Here is a 17004-nt window from a genome sequence, read left to right as displayed (position 1 = left end):
GCAAGGGGTCTTTAATGCCAGAGCATAAGGTGTATCAGCAATTAGTGAGGGAAATGCCATCAGAAAAGATATTCTGACTGTAAGGTGTAAAGCCTCACTATGCTGTGCCATGCAACTTAGGGTCTGTGTCATGGGTAAGACTTTATTATTTTGATAACACAGTGGAGAATGAGCAATGCGCAAATACTGGAGATGCTGCCACCTGACTAACTAGTGCTAGAACTAAGACCAAAATGATGGTGGCCACTCAAAATTTGAGAGATACTATGCTAAGGGTGGAAGTTGTTTTTACACTACTGAGTTTTGGTTTCAGCATATTTTATAATATTGATTTAATGGCCAATTCACAAAGGCGTTTATGAACACATGAAATCGTAATCCATAAAAGATGCATTAGCAGACAGTGTTTGGTGTTGCGTCATTGAACCTTCAAATCTCAAGCACTAACAATCACATCAAACCTCAGATGTTTGTAATTATATATTTTTCTGTGCATAAATAGTAGATCGGCAGAACCATTGATTGAGAAAAAAAATCGGCTTGTTTCCATGGCAAATGTTTGCAGATTCTCAGTCCTTCTGAGAAAACGAATTACCATCTGAGTAGAAAGCAAGCAATCCATTGCATAATTCAAAGCATAGCCACAGTAATGAAGCACGTGCAGGTAGTATTGTGAATTAATAATGTTCTCAATAATTTAGCATACCTCAACAGACAAATAAGACGTTTGTAATACACTAGGGATGTTGCAGAGGAAAAATAGAGAATAGCCCTATTTGCATTAAACGTCAATCAATAAAGAATAAAGTACATAAGCACGTGGCAGATTGCAGTCCTTGCAGGAGTCAAGTAAAGTTGCTTAATTCTGCAAATTCCATCCTCAGTATATGCGCTATGACCATCTCCTTGTGGGAAGCACACAAAGATATCAACAATGTCCAACCTCCCTGCAGCAGACAGTGCTGGTGATCTGGTTATCGGTACCACAAGCGCGAATATGTGCTTCTATGCTAATTACAGGTAGCAATAGATATCAGCTACTACCCCTGGCTTGTCGATGGATACTGCTGATCTCAGGGATCACTAAGGCCACAGCAGGAACAGTGCGGAAATGGGGTTCTGAGAATCCTATTTACTTTTTGCAGTCTACCTTATGCGCCCACTAAATAGCAAATAGTTGCTAATGATAAAAGAATTGGCCGACCCTGTAATGTTATCAGTGGTCAAAGGTGTGAGATATTTAATCTGTTAATACGAAATTTTTGATAAATTGACCTCTCATTTTGGGCATTAAAACGTTGCTCTCGAAGTTCTGATATGATTCCTGATGTAGCTGTAAATATCGAATCCACAATTCACGACAGTCTCTTATCCTGCTCTTGGAACATTGCTGGAAATAATAAACAACCTGGGATGGGAGAGAGTGAAGATCTGAAAGGTTTTCTGAAGGCATTTGCGGGGAATGAGATTTCGATATCAACCTATGATTGTGATAAATTTAATAAAGAATCCCATTCATCTGTTTGGACCGCTCGTATCTGTCATTGAGGAAAGGACCACCCTCGCATTTGTTAGATATACCCCATTAACTGACGCCACTCTGAAGAACCACTTACAACTGATAGAGTTTAAGGGTTTTATATAGAATTAATTTGAATGCGATACAATCCACTCAAAATAAAATCTCCAAATATACAAAATACAAATCGGTTACAATATCAGCCACTTAAGCTTCGGTGTGAAGTGGTTTCTTCCGCGTCATCTGTAATAAGATAAAGAAATCATCAAATTAATCTATCCCTATTCTATGCTATGTGACAACCCTACTTCGCAAATTTCTTCCCTAAAAAGGTGCCAGCAGTTTGACTCCCAAAGAAGTTCAAACTCTCTTAGCCTCTAAAGGAATCCTTAAGTTTCAGAAGCAGTACCCTATCTGCCTACCCATTCGATCTCTCTAAGGGTCCTCGGCCTACTGCTCCCTTGCGCTCTGATATCTCAGCGCATCTGCTCAATGCATCTACCTTCGCCCTTGCTCTGAGCAATTCGTCTCGCTGTTCCTAATCTCCCAATTGCTCATCGCTAATGGTTCTATTCTCACTAATGATTCTGCTCTCCTCCCCGGGGTGCTGTCCCTAATATACACAATCACAGTGTGGGTAGAACGCCCCTTGACGCCCACCACGGACTTTCCCCGATGATGTCAGCTTCTAGCTTCGTCCATTGCTTCATCTCTTTCGTCGTCCGTTAAGCTGACCTTTCTCCTTTAGATGTCATCTTCATCTTCTTATTGGTGACTTCATTCAAATTTACAATTGACATTTCAGAGCACAAGTCAACATCGTCAACAGAACTTTAAACTACGACTGTGATGTTGACCTTTCTAGGTCCTGTGAATGGACTTCTCAAAACAAGTTTCGAATTCTTAACGCTTCTCATCACGTTCAGGTCATAAACCTTGTCCAGCGTTGTCACCTTAAATCTAACAAGTGCTAGACTTCTTGGCTCTCATGTCCACATCAAGCTATTTACAACTCCTGTAAGTCCACTAAATTATATACATCGGACTGTACTCCTGCTAACCCTTGGTCAGTCTGGTTAGAATCACAAATGACCTAAACCTTTCTAACATTCCTACAAAAAGTCTTCTACACAATACAACTTTTAACACACATTTATATATTCATTTTTAGCAAAAGTCTTGATTATACTCGAATACAATTTACATAGAATATAACTACGTAGAGTATAACTTTATATTCTCATTCGCTATCTCGTGTTATATATGTTCTACACATTTCCTTACGTTTCATTTATCGCTGCTTCTCCATTTAAAGATTCACACGTACATGAATTCTACTTTGCACGTTCTACATTTCATAAACATTTCTACACATTTCTACATCAGCCCACTACGTATACGGGCCTTCTAAATCTAACACATATTCTAAAGTGAATACAGTTACATTTTCTATATTGCTTCGGATTATATTGGTTATCTATATGCTATAAGTGTCACTTCACATTACGATATACATTTCGTTCCTACGTTATTCAATGTGCTTGTAAATATGCCCTATACATACTTTTTATTCAAATTTGCGCTCTCTCAGTCCCCCCTTTGATGACTTCTAGGAGTCATCACTAAATGCAATTTGAATAATATCTCTAAACAGAACTAGTTACGGTATTCCCTCTTTTCATCGTTTCGAGAGCTCTTAAGCTTTTGTAAAGCAGCTAGTCTCCTTTCTTGGTCTCTCATCGATCTTTGTAACTGGTTCGACCTGTACCATTTATACAATTTTACTAATCCTAATAATGTAATTATGCAAATTAATATTATTAATACAGGCTTCAAAATATACCAAACTATACCTTTGCCTAGATTAGCAAACCAACTTCCAACCTTTCCCACTCCATTTCCTACTTTTTCCCAAACATTTACTTTTGATAAATCTTCAATTTCTTGATGAATCTGTGTAATGTTCTGTATGACTTTCTCAAGTGGTTTTGAATTATCAGGAATATAAGTACAACATTCCTGAACTTTCAAAACTTTACAAACTCCGCCTTCTTTTGCTAATATCACATCTAAAGCAAGCCTGTTCTGTAAAACCATTGCTCTAATCGACTGCATCTCACCTTCTACTAACATCAATGATTTTGCAGTACTGGCCGACAACCTATCCACAACTGTTGCTAACCTTCTAATTTTGACGTCGTTAAGAACCAAACCTAACAATGGAAACATTGCTCCAAATACATCTCCTACTACTTCTGCATCTCCTACTTCCCTTTTCATTTTCCTCGAAGTCTTTCCTTCTATGATTGCTAAATCCTTTGCATGATATATTTTGGGGAAGACAATTGCCAAGTAACACGAACCGTACCAATTGTCAGGTAGTTTTACATAGGCATTTCTCCCACATACAAAATACACATTCGGAATAGCTTGCATTCCTTTCATAAAATCTTTCGTGTAGTACTCTAATTTAAAAGAGTGCTCGCAATTAACTTCACCTACAAATTCACTCTCATAATACGTTTTGCTTCGAGCTAAACATAACTTTCCCTTTTGCGTTCTATCCAACGCTATTGGACCATTACTACCTTTCTTTTTATGTAGCTTCTCTTCTTCAGTCCAATCTGTTTTCCATTGTCCTGACATTTTCAGAATTTTCTGCCGTCTGCATCGATCATCTACTTGTGCTATAAACCTTTTCTCTACCTCTGTTACTTTGCAAGTCAGATTATTTCTACGCGCATATGATGTATCTAATGTGTCCCAAGGAAGAAAGAATTTAGCTAGTCTATCCTCCTTTTTGTAGTAGTCCCACTTGTTCATCTGCTTATAATTCGGAACTTCAGGCAGTACCGAATCATAATTTGAAAAGTAGTACTCAAACCCTTCTCTACCATAAAATATACTGAGCAGTAAACTACATGTTATCCCATAAGTCAATGGGAGATGGTGATATCTAATGCCTTCGTCTACAGAAACCGGCAATTGCATACAAACGTAGCAATCTTTGGCCTCCATGGCATTGATATATTCATACAATAATTTGGCATATGCATTTGACCTAAAGTTTCCTTGTGACTCGTCTATGTGTAATTCACGAGCTTCCCCTGCAAGTAACGCCTTTTCATGCGTAACAGTGCTCTCCTCCTTCCTTCCCACAAGAGCAGGTTTCAAGGTCGTTACAACTTTTACATTCGCTATTCTTTTATCATTCTCATGTCCTGTCATGTAAGATATCGTTACTACTATGATTATGAGGAATATCACTATTGCTATAAGTGTACCTACTATACATCTAGCCTTTCTGTTTGGGTTGCCGTTCTCCATGTCATCAAACAGCGTACCTTGTTCTCTAGCGAAAATTCTCTTTTCCAGTCTTTGGTTGCTTGTTTTGCTTTCACAGTTTTTAAAGTACTTTTTATCAACAGGTATCTTTTTTTTTTTTTCACCACAATATCTTTTCTCTTCTTTGCAGCAGACAACCCTAGCCCTTCTCCGTCCCCTAAATGTAATCCCTAATTTTATTCTTCTTTCCACTCGGTGCTAGGTTATCTTCTTCTTTATAACAATCGTACAAAAGTCCTTAAGCATCAACAATTATTTTCGGTCCTGCAGCTTTCACAACAATTATTAATAGTTCAAAGCGAATAACTTTTTCTTCTTCTTCTGACATTTGCTGACCAACTGTTGGGAATTGTAATCTTTTTAGCACTAAATCTTGGATTTTACTCAGACATGGGGGTATGGGAAGTGTGAAAGTCAGTAACCCCTCAGTCTCGAGCCCAGGCGCCAACATCCATATCTCCACTGCCACAAATGGATCGAGATCGATTACTTTCACGCTCTTCACTCTCCCAGATTTCTGTCCCCAATACATCTGCTAGATAAGTCCACTCTGGGGTGGCGTACCTTCTGCAGGGCACACGTACCCTTCTCGATCTTCGTGGACTCTCAGTTCCTGAATCTGTCGTCTCTTCCTCCTGATCCGATTCCTCAGCGATCGGGACAAGAGTTCTTTTCTTTTCCCTTTCCGAACTTGGCCCTTTTCTTCTCTCTGGCCAACTGGCTTCGTCACTTTCCGTCTTTCCGCTCCTTGTTCCAGGACCCGTCTCTTGGTCACTCTCCGTTTGCTCGATATCTGTGTCGGACTCCCAATTACTTTCTTCTCCTGAGGCGACTTCGGTCCCACTAGTGTCCTGACCTTCGTCGTCCTGTTCCAACACAGTTCCAGCTTCTTCGATCACCTCCACAGCTTGGCTTTCCCCCTCTATGGCTTCTCCGCTTCCCGCCGGATTCTCATCCGAGAGAGGAGCTATATCTTCTAGAGGTGTTGGCACTCTTCGGGTGTGTGAGGCATGTATCCAGTTTGGCAGACCTCCACACTTCACCGCGGTATTCGTGACAAGTATGACTTGAAATGGTCCTCTCCAACGCACGTCTAAGCAATTCTTCCTGACATGCTTCTTCACCAGGACCCAGTCTCCTGGACTCAGGTCGTGGCACAAATCTTGTACTGATGGAACCTCTGCAGCCTGGACCTGGAGGGACACAGAATTTACGGCATCAGATAGTCCCTTACAGTAGTCCAAGATCAAATCGTCTGTGATATTCACTAGCGCTGCAGTCGGAACCGATGGCAATCTCATAGCTCTCCCCATTAGCACTTCATGTGGAGAGAGGCCTGTTCTTCTATCAGGTGTGCTACGTATGCTCATAAGAACTGCTGGAAGTGCGTCAGGCCAACTCAGGGATGTCGATGAACAAACTTTAGCCAGTCTGGACTTGATAGTACTGTTAATTTGCTCTACGATCCCTGAAGCTTCTGGTCGATAGCTGCAGTGTAACTTTTGATCGATATTTAAAGCCAAACACAGCATCTTCACCACTTCACTATTGAAATGAGTTCCTCTGTCCGATTCCAAAGAGGATGGCACCCCAAACCTCGGTATTAACTCTCTAAGTAACAATTTTGCCACTGTAAGTGTATCGCACCTACGTGTAGGGTAAGCCTCAACCCATCTAGAAAATATGCAGACGATCACTAACACGTATCTGAGTCTGTTGCATGGAGGCATTTCTATGAAGTCAATCTGCATCCTATTGAAAGGCCCCCCAGACCTTCCTATGTGACTCAAGGTAACTGGTGTTCTCTTTCCCACATTTAGTTGCTGACAGATCATACATCGCTGACACACTGCTTCTGCCGCTACTCTAAACTTAGGATTGAACCACGTTTGTCTGAATACTCTCACCATAGCATCTCTCCCTATATGTGCTGATCCATGCAATTTCCTTGCCATTGGACTAACAAGCTCATTTGGTAATACTGCTCTTCCGTCGGCAGAAACCCAGAAATTCATCTCACTTTTTTCACACCCTGCTGTTTCCCAGCTCTTTTTCTCATCAATAGGTGCATTTTCCTGTACAACTCTCAATTCATCCCATGTATCTACAGTGTCTAACAACATGGTCAATTCAGTTCTTTCCTGGATTCCCCCCACTTTTGCATCAGTGTGAGAATATCCCTGCTCTGCGCAATAACGCGCTACTTCATCTGCGTATTTGTTTCCTAGTGATACAAAATCCACATTTTTTGTATGCGCTACACATTTGACCACTGCTATGGCCATAGGTTTTTGCAAAGCCTCTAACAGTAGTTTCACGAATTCTCCATTCCTAATGGGAGAACCCGAGGAGGTCATATAACCTCTTTGAGACCATAACTGCCCGTAATCATGAACTACGCCGAAACCATATTGGCTATCGGTGTATATAGTGACTCGAAGTCTGTCGCCTGCTAGGCAAGCACGAGTCAAAGCCACAATTTCAGCTACCTGTGCGGAGTGTACTCCTTCCAGGCAAGCGGCTTCTATAACTCTGGTAATCGTGCATACTGCATAAGCGGCTCTCAGCTGACCGACATCGTTTCTTACGCATGAACCATCGACGAAGAGAATTTCATCTGGGTCTGTCAATGGCTCATCTACGATATCAGGTCTCGGTTTGGTACATAGCTCAGTCACATCGAGGCAGTCATGCTCTGTACAAATTTCATCGTCCACTTCATTCGGAAGTGGCATCAAGGTTGCAGGATTCAAGACAGAGCATCTCTTTAGGGTTACATTCTCGGCGGCCAATATAACCTGCTCGTAGCGTGTAAGCCTGCTATTCGTCAGATGCTGAGTCTTAGTCCTGGTCATTAACAGTTCTACAGAATGTGGTACATATACTTCTAACTGGTGACCCATAACTACGCTTTCAGATCGTTCAATGCTGACACCCGTTGCAGCTACGGATTTGAGACATCCGGGCAACGCTGCGGCTACTGGATCTAATGTAGCCGAAAAGTACGCCACTGGCCTGCGCGCATCTCCGTGGACCTGTGCTAATACCGCTAACGCGCATCCCTCTCTCTCGCAGCAGTAAAGCAAAAAAGGTTTAGTGTAATCTGGCATTCCTAAAGCCGGGGCACGACATAAGTCCTCCCTCAGCTGCAAAAACGCCATCAAACAATTTTTGTCCCATGGTACCGGATCACTTACTCCTTTGTGCGTCAGTTGCAATAATGGTTTAGCCTTCAGTGAAAAGTTTGCTATCCACTGTCGACAATAACCGACCATGCCTAGAAACATCCTGACTTCTCTTTGTGTCGTAGGCGCGTTCATTTTCATAATCGCCTCTATTCTGTCTGGAGACACCTTCCGCTTTCCCTTTTCAATCCTATGGCCTAAGTATTGCACCTCAGTCTTACAATATTGCAATTTACTTGGAGACACCTTGTGTCCATTCTCGGCCAAGTGATTTAACAAGGTGATGGTGTCTTCTCTGCAAGTTTCCTCAGTTTCTGACGCAACTAGGAGGTCGTCTATGTACTGGACCAGAACTGAATTCTTGGGCAGTACCAGACTCTCAAGATTTCGTTTCAATAACTGGTTAAAGATCGATGGGCTCTCTGTATACCCCTGAGGGATACGACACCATGTTAAGACTCGATCTTCCAGCTTGAAAGCGAAAAGATACTGGCTCTCCTCATCTAACGGTATCGAAAAGAAAGCCTGACACAAATCTATCACGGTAAACCATTCAGCTTGGAATGGTATCTGAAATAATATCACTGATGGATTCGGTACCACTGGACAACATGAGACAACAATGTTATTAATCTTTCGAAGATCCTGCACTATTCTGTATTTTCCACTAGGCTTCTGCAAACCCATGATCGGGGAGTTACATGGACTTCCCACGATCTCCTTCAGAATTCCCTGCTTAATCATGGATTCGATCACAGGCTTGATCCCTGCAATTGTCTCTGGCGTTAGCTTATACTGTGGCGTTCTTGGATACTCAGCGTGGGGTCTTACCAAGATTTTTACCGGTTCCACTCCTTTAATCAGTCCTATTTCTTCCCCAGTAAAATCCCATACCTCAGCTGAAACTCTCTCCCTCAAGTCCTGCGGAAGTTCCTCCACTGTTAAGGTAGGATATAATTCCACACACTCTTTTGAGTTTACTACTTTAAAATCAGCATCCTCATCCTTGGTCTGCACTTCTACTCCTTCAGGTGTGCAATGTATCGTGCAATTCAGCTTGCACAGCAAATCTCTCCCTAATAAGCACACAGGACTAGAATCGCAAATTACAAACTGATGTTCGTCACTGTAATTCCCTATCCTTACTGACACTGGTTCGGTCAAGGGATTTGTCATCCTTTTATTCGCGACTCCTACCACCTGAATTGTTTCTCCTGATATTGGCAGACCTGGGACCACCGCAGATCTTAATGTGGATCGAGTGGCTCCCGTATCTACCAAGAAGGTTGTAGGACATCCCGCTATTTCAGCCTCTACGTATGGTCCTCTCTGATCTACTTCCAAAGCGGCTCCTAGCGTACAATCTTCCTCCCTATTCGCCCGCTGCCCTGTAAGAGGATCAACGTAGTAGCATTCCTCTCCTCCTACAAACAATGGCATCTGTCTGTAGGTTTTCCCTCCGTTTGAGATGCGAGGTGGTTGAGGAAACGGGGCTCGAGGAGTCTGAGTCCCTCCTTTGACAAACTTGCCCTTCGGGACTGTGGCTCCCTTAACCACGTTATTCTGAACCTCTTCCTCCTCCTGTTCAAGATCCCCTGACTCAACATTGTAAGGACACTCGCGTCTCCAGTGTCCCACCTCGTTACACTGATGGCATCTCGTCGTCTTTTTCAGTGTCGCGATGTCCACTCTCGGTCTCGGTCTTTCTCCCTCATCTCTGCTTTGATTATTCTGTTTCTTTGCCTGCGTTCCTGTTCCCTGCTGCCACGGTTTATCCTTTCCAGCAGCTTGCATTTGCACTAGCATTAACTTTTCTTTAAGCTTCTTTGCCTTAGAGTCTATCTCGTCACTACAGTACCTTGCATACCTCAGAATTTCATCCAAAGGCTTATTCTGCCAACAGATCAGATGCTGCTGGAACATTAGACATACTTCTGGTCTTAATCCGAGGACAAACTTCGAAACAAACTGTCCTATGTCCTTGGGATCCATCACATCTAACCCGCTGTACTGCTTGAATGCTTTCAGTAATCTCTCATAGAACTCATGAACTGTCTCTTTCGGCTCCTGAGTAGTTCGATCTATCTTTACCCAGTCTATGTCTTGCACCGGCACTTTCTCTTTTAGCCATGTTATTACTCTCTCGTAATTTTCCATGACTCTGCCTGATGGACCATTCGTCCGGGTATCTCTCGGGGGCTCGCAAGTAGGCCATCCAACACTGAGCTTGCACGCCGTCCACAAATCTCCGGGTACTACGATATCGAACAGTGTGTTCAAATCGATCCACAGTACCTTCGAGATCTTCACGAATCTCTCTACCTGCTTGTACCACTCGACGGGATTATCTCTAAGCTTTGGGAAAGAATTGGTAAATGCCGCCAAATCCCCCCTACTCCAGGGCACATGAACGTAGCTTCCATTCGCGATTTCTCGCAAAGGGAAGGCTTCCATTCGCATCAAGTCTGCGTCCTGGGACTTCTCAAGCACACTCCGTCTAACGGAGCCCTTTCTGGACCATCTTTCCTCCCATCTATCTAGTTCTCTCCATATTCTTATACTTACGATCAATTCTCTTATGTGTACCTTCAGCGCGATCGTTCTACGGTCATCCAAGTCCTGATCCGTGCAAGTTAGGCTATGGTTACTCTGTAAAGCTTTAGTTCGCGACAGGTCTACCATGTACCTATTTGCTAAATTAGATAAGTTCTCATGAGCTGACCTCGCTCTCCGAGTAATATCTTTGGATATAAACAGTATCTCATCTGGTGTATACGAAGCTAATCTCTCTAATGAAACTGTACCATCAATCAATTCATCCAGATCTGTCTTCAAACTCATCACGTCAAGCCGTTTTGCTTTTATTTCCGCTTTTAGCATCTCAGTTCTATGTTCTTCTCTCATGTCCCTCTCACCTCCACTATGCGCCCTACGCCTGAGCACAGGTGAGTTATGAGGGATCTTCCTTTCTTCTCTTCGTTCCCACCCCTCTAGATCCCAAGCCTTTCCATCTTCTCGTGGGGTATGGTGGAATAATGCTCCGTCCCCCAACCCTATGTTCCGACTTTTCGGCTCGGTTTCTCCAGATGTGGGATAGGATCCACCGTTCGGTTCTAGCCCATTATAACTTGCTTGTTGTCTGGTGTCGCTTAATAGCCGATAGGTTCCGTCACGACCCTCCATGTTCCCGTGATCTCTTTCGCGATCACCGGATGGATGGCGAGACGTTTCGCAACTTCCTATGTTCTCCTGACTCCGTCCACTATCACCGGATGCATGTCGAGGCGCTTCGCGACTCTCCATGTTCCCGTGACTCCAATGTCTTATATTCTCACCTGGGGCATGATGTGTGCACCTAAAGGTATTCTGGTACTCCTGTGTCCTACGTTCCCCTTCACTGAAGGTGACGTGAGGCACTTCGCTATACCCTGCACTTCTGTCTTCGCCCGTTAGCCTATCGCTGTTATCGGTAGGATAAATATCTCTTCTGCTCTCTTGGCTTCCTCTCTCCCACTCGGGGCTGCTTTCGCCCGCTCCACAATGAGAGAGAATCCTGCTCCCCTGCTCTCTCCACTCGGATCCCGTTTCTAAACTTTTATTCCGAGCCTCTCCGGCAGCGTCCCATTCTCTCAGGTATTCCCTTAATTCCTTATGGGTTTTCGGTTTAGGACCCCTCAAATCCATTGGTCCTCTTCGACCTCCCTGTTCTACCCTGGGACCTATTGCGGAATCTAATGGGGTACTCCGACTTATTGGTGCTCGTATTTGCCTGTGGGGATTCATTGTGGCCTTCCTATTCTCCCCTTCTGTTCTTTCATTGTCCCATCGTGCCTGCTCCTCCTGCTGGACCCCTTCCGGGTTGTAGATAGACACAATAGGGCCTATGGTGACCGGGACTTGCAAAGCATCCGGCATTTGATATGTCCTAGCGCATTGCGTCTCCGGCACCTTCTGGACCACAAATCTTCCCACTACTCTCTGTTCAGAACTAGTTTGGGGTATTTCCTCAGTCCTATTAACGTCCCATTCTGTTACCGGGATCGACTTATACTCCCCCCACCTAGCTCCGTCCGTTTGCGGTAATATGGGGCTCGCAAGTTCCCCGCTATATGGAGGTGGTCTGTCTATCAATAGCCTCTCTATCAGATCCTCCTCCAACTCGCTTTCCTCATCTTCCTGTTCTATAGGTTTCCGTTCACCCGTAACATCCAACATCGGGTACAGTTTCTCTGCTTCTATCTTCTGCACCCTCCATTTCTTTGCTTCATCGTCCCATTTAGCATCCTGTACTGCTTTTACCGATCTTCTCACTCTTTCTTGTCGCCTCTTTACGCCCCTTTCGTGTGCTGTTCTAAACCACACACCAAGAGCTTCAAATTGTGTTGGCCTCGGTAAAGGTCTCATTGAAAGCATCGTTGCCTTCAATTGGTTCAACACTTCTAATTTAAACGTTCCAAATCTTGGAAACGCCAGTTCTTTTTGCCCTTCAGTTATCCTGTGCCACTCGGAAATCCATAATATCGAGTGTAAGCCTACATTTACTGCCATATGATATGCTGGTGTGCCTTCTGGTGGAGCTTCTTCTCCGACACATAAATTTTTCCTTTTTCTTTTAAAGATTTTTCCTAAACCCTTAAAACACTTCATTTTGATCACGTACGATATTTCTTACTTATTTGCGTCTTGCTAACAACCACCAATCCCTGTATGACTCTCGCTAATCAGCCTATCTCAGCACAGTTCTTATGCTAATTGACCAACCTCAGCACGGCTCTACGCTGACGTCACTTGTCTCTTCAGCAGCTTCCCTCGTTTCTCAACTCGTTCACGATGTCACATGCGTTTTCATTCATTCCTTGAAAAATGACTACTTCCGTCCAAGCGATCACTTCTCTCTCTGACTGTACGGCCACAGTCTAACTGTAATTGCTACCCCAACTGGCACAGCGTCTTTCTTTTTACGGTCGGACACTTGCCTCCACTGATAGGTTACTTACACACAGTAAACGTACGACCAGCGTCCGCTACTCATTTGCTCACTAGTACGCTCCCCCTATCATCGGTCTGTCGGGAAATCAATGGTACCTCATGACCCCCTTTCAATGGTAGACAAATTACTCTGGGTGTTCGATACACCCGAACCACTTAAGTCCTCTGGACATAAGATTTCATCCGGTTGCGCGCGCTCACAACCTTCCCACAATCACACTACAAGCATTCAACTCCGCTTGACATTACAACACAGGAACAACGTTAAACACCGCAATCTTACAACGCATGACCCTTATACTCACTCTTGACTGATTCTGTTGCTTTTCTCTCGACGCACCATCAACACCGTCTTCGGCTGCAATTCTTCTTCTGGTCGACGATGACTAGGGACCTTGGGGTAAACTAACCTGGCCTAGGTCGTCTTCCTCAAGAAGATAACCATCATTACTCTGCTACCAACTGCGGGGAATGAGATTTCGATATCAACCTATGATTGTGATAAATTTAATAAAGAATCCCATTCATCTGTTTGGACCGCTCGTATCTGTCATTGAGGAAAGGACCACCCTCGCATTTGTTAGATATACCCCATTAACTGACGCCACTCTGAAGAACCACTTACAACTGATAGAGTTTAAGGGTTTTATATAGAATTAATTTGAATGCGATACAATCCACTCAAAATAAAATCTCCAAATATACAAAATACAAATCGGTTACAATATCAGCCACTTAAGCTTCGGTGTGAAGTGGTTTCTTCCGCGTCATCTGTAATAAGATAAAGAAATCATCAAATTAATCTATCCCTATTCTATGCTATGTGACAACCCTACTTCGCAAATTTCTTCCCTAAAAAGGTGCCAGCAGTTTGACTCCCAAAGAAGTTCAAACTCTCTTAGCCTCTAAAGGAATCCTTAAGTTTCAGAAGCAGTACCCTATCTGCCTACCCATTCGATCTCTCTAAGGGTCCTCGGCCTACTGCTCCCTTGCGCTCTGATATCTCAGCGCATCTGCTCAATGCATCTACCTTCGCCCTTGCTCTGAGCAATTCGTCTCGCTGTTCCTAATCTCCCAATTGCTCATCGCTAATGGTTCTATTCTCACTAATGATTCTGCTCTCCTCCCCGGGGTGCTGTCCCTAATATACACAATCACAGTGTGGGTAGAACGCCCCTTGACGCCCACCACGGACTTTCCCCGATGATGTCAGCTTCTAGCTTCGTCCATTGCTTCATCTCTTTCGTCGTCCGTTAAGCTGACCTTTCTCCTTTAGATGTCATCTTCATCTTCTTATTGGTGACTTCATTCAAATTTACAATTGACATTTCAGAGCACAAGTCAACATCGTCAACAGAACTTTAAACTACGACTGTGATGTTGACCTTTCTAGGTCCTGTGAATGGACTTCTCAAAACAAGTTTCGAATTCTTAACGCTTCTCATCACGTTCAGGTCATAAACCTTGTCCAGCGTTGTCACCTTAAATCTAACAAGTGCTAGACTTCTTGGCTCTCATGTCCACATCAAGCTATTTACAACTCCTGTAAGTCCACTAAATTATATACATCGGACTGTACTCCTGCTAACCCTTGGTCAGTCTGGTTAGAATCACAAATGACCTAAACCTTTCTAACATTCCTACAAAAAGTCTTCTACACAATACAACTTTTAACACACATTTATATATTCATTTTTAGCAAAAGTCTTGATTATACTCGAATACAATTTACATAGAATATAACTACGTAGAGTATAACTTTATATTCTCATTCGCTATCTCGTGTTATATATGTTCTACACATTTCCTTACGTTTCATTTATCGCTGCTTCTCCATTTAAAGATTCACACGTACATGAATTCTACTTTGCACGTTCTACATTTCATAAACATTTCTACACATTTCTACATCAGCCCACTACGTATACGGGCCTTCTAAATCTAACACATATTCTAAAGTGAATACAGTTACATTTTCTATATTGCTTCGGATTATATTGGTTATCTATATGCTATAAGTGTCACTTCACATTACGATATACATTTCGTTCCTACGTTATTCAATGTGCTTGTAAATATGCCCTATACATACTTTTTATTCAAATTTGCGCTCTCTCACATTTAACATCATTTGTAGCCAAGACACATGGAAATGAGCTAACTTTGAATTTATTTATTGCATCACTTATTGAACATTTGAAATGAAGGCTCGCCTTTACAAAACTCCTAAACAACGCAACGCAGCACGAAAAGCTGCTGCTCTGTGTTGCGTGAAAGGGAGACAGATGGATAACACCATATCTACATAAATATGGCATTATAATGCTCTCTGCCTAATGCTGGAGTACAATCAGGCTGCGGATTGCTACCATATAGCTTTGCACTATTGTGTAAGGGTGTCCGTGTGAGTCTAGCATAGGTTTTGTAGTGGAAGGGCACCCTTCCAGTACAAAATATTAGGCTTAGACTAACTTGCAAAGTGGGAAACGATCGGAGAAATATAGGCATTTGTCCTTTTTAACTCCTGGTTTCAAGTTGTGTTATTTTTTGGTGTAAAACCCTGTCTTTTAGTATTATAAGCTAGGGTTTTGCATCAAAGACCATGGGTGATTGACACGTTTGGAACTTCTCTTATCGATTATGGTGTGCAGGGATCTTTTCCGGTTCCGGTTCTTGAAAGTTCTGGTCTGACCGAGGTGGGGGCGACCCTTAGCCACGGTGCTGCTGAGAATGTAATGCCAGGGGAGACAGTGCCTTTCAGAAGGATTCCCCAAGAGGAAAACACCCTGAAGGAAAATTCTCTGGCTTAAATGGAGACTCCAGGAATGGAAAGAACACAACAGAAGAAAACCAGGGAGTGGAACCAGGCAAGGAAGGATCAGACAAGGAAAAATAAGACGTCAAACAAGAACAAAGATCCAGAAGGAAATCAAAATGGGAACAGGAAGTGCCAATAGTAGCGAAGATACATCAGCAGGAGCAAAGATACACCAACAGGAGCGATGGCACACATGCAGTAGCGAGGAGTGATGCAACACAAAGAAATGAAAAAGTCAGCCCTCTTATATAGCCATGGAGAGGAAGTGATGCAACAGGAAATGAACAGTCACCATCCTGGATAGGGAAGTAGTCGTAAAAAAGATAAGGAAGAATGCCATCATAGAATGATGCAATAAAACCCTTCCCAAGGCATTCTGGGAACAAGGCTGCATAGCTATGACAAGAAGACCTGCATGAAAATGACCCCCAGGCATGTGAATGGCTGCTAGAGTGTTCAAAATATGTGCCCCCCCAAGAACGAGGTAAGAGTGTCAGGTCCTCAGCAGGGAGCTGCAGTTCTAAAACTGGAACTGCTGTGTACCGAAGATGCCAGAGAAACGACAACAGGCATGGATTGTCAGCATGCCCGATAGGAGACGAGAGGGGCTGCAGGCTGAACTGCGGCCCGTGGCGGTGCACATGTAGGTATTGATGGCCGCCATGGCCAACGGCGTAACAGTAGGCCCGGGTTTGACAGAAAATAGCCGAAACAATTGGTGGGCAAGGACAGGAGCATTAACTGAGTCAACATCCTCCCAAGACCTGTCACTGGGAGGGTAGCCCTTCAAGTAGATAAAAAAAACTGTAAACAGTTTCTAAAAAAAATTGGAGTGACACAGATTTCTTGGACCTTGTAATCAGGAACACCACTGAAAAGAACTGGAGGAGTCGGGAAAATACCCTTTTATAGAAGTCAATGATGTAACGTTTCAGTTGTGAGGTATGGCACAAAGGACGCACCTTCCATGAGCGAGACAACTGAAGGTGAAAAGGCAATGGGTTTACTACGATTTTGAAGGGTCCATAAAATATTGGCCAAACTTTGTTAATGGATAGGCAATGAGGTAAGTATTTCCAGGAGAGCCAAACCTTATCATTAACCTGATACGATGGGGACTGAAGTCAAAGTGCGGAAGTAGTATTTTT

The sequence above is a fragment of the Lissotriton helveticus genome, chromosome 4_1 (genome assembly GCF_964261635.1).
Source record: "Lissotriton helveticus chromosome 4_1, aLisHel1.1, whole genome shotgun sequence".
In the NCBI taxonomy this organism is placed as follows: Eukaryota; Metazoa; Chordata; class Amphibia; order Caudata; family Salamandridae; genus Lissotriton; species Lissotriton helveticus.
The sequence above is the reverse complement of the archived record's forward strand: the minus strand, read 5'-3'. Positions refer to the sequence as shown.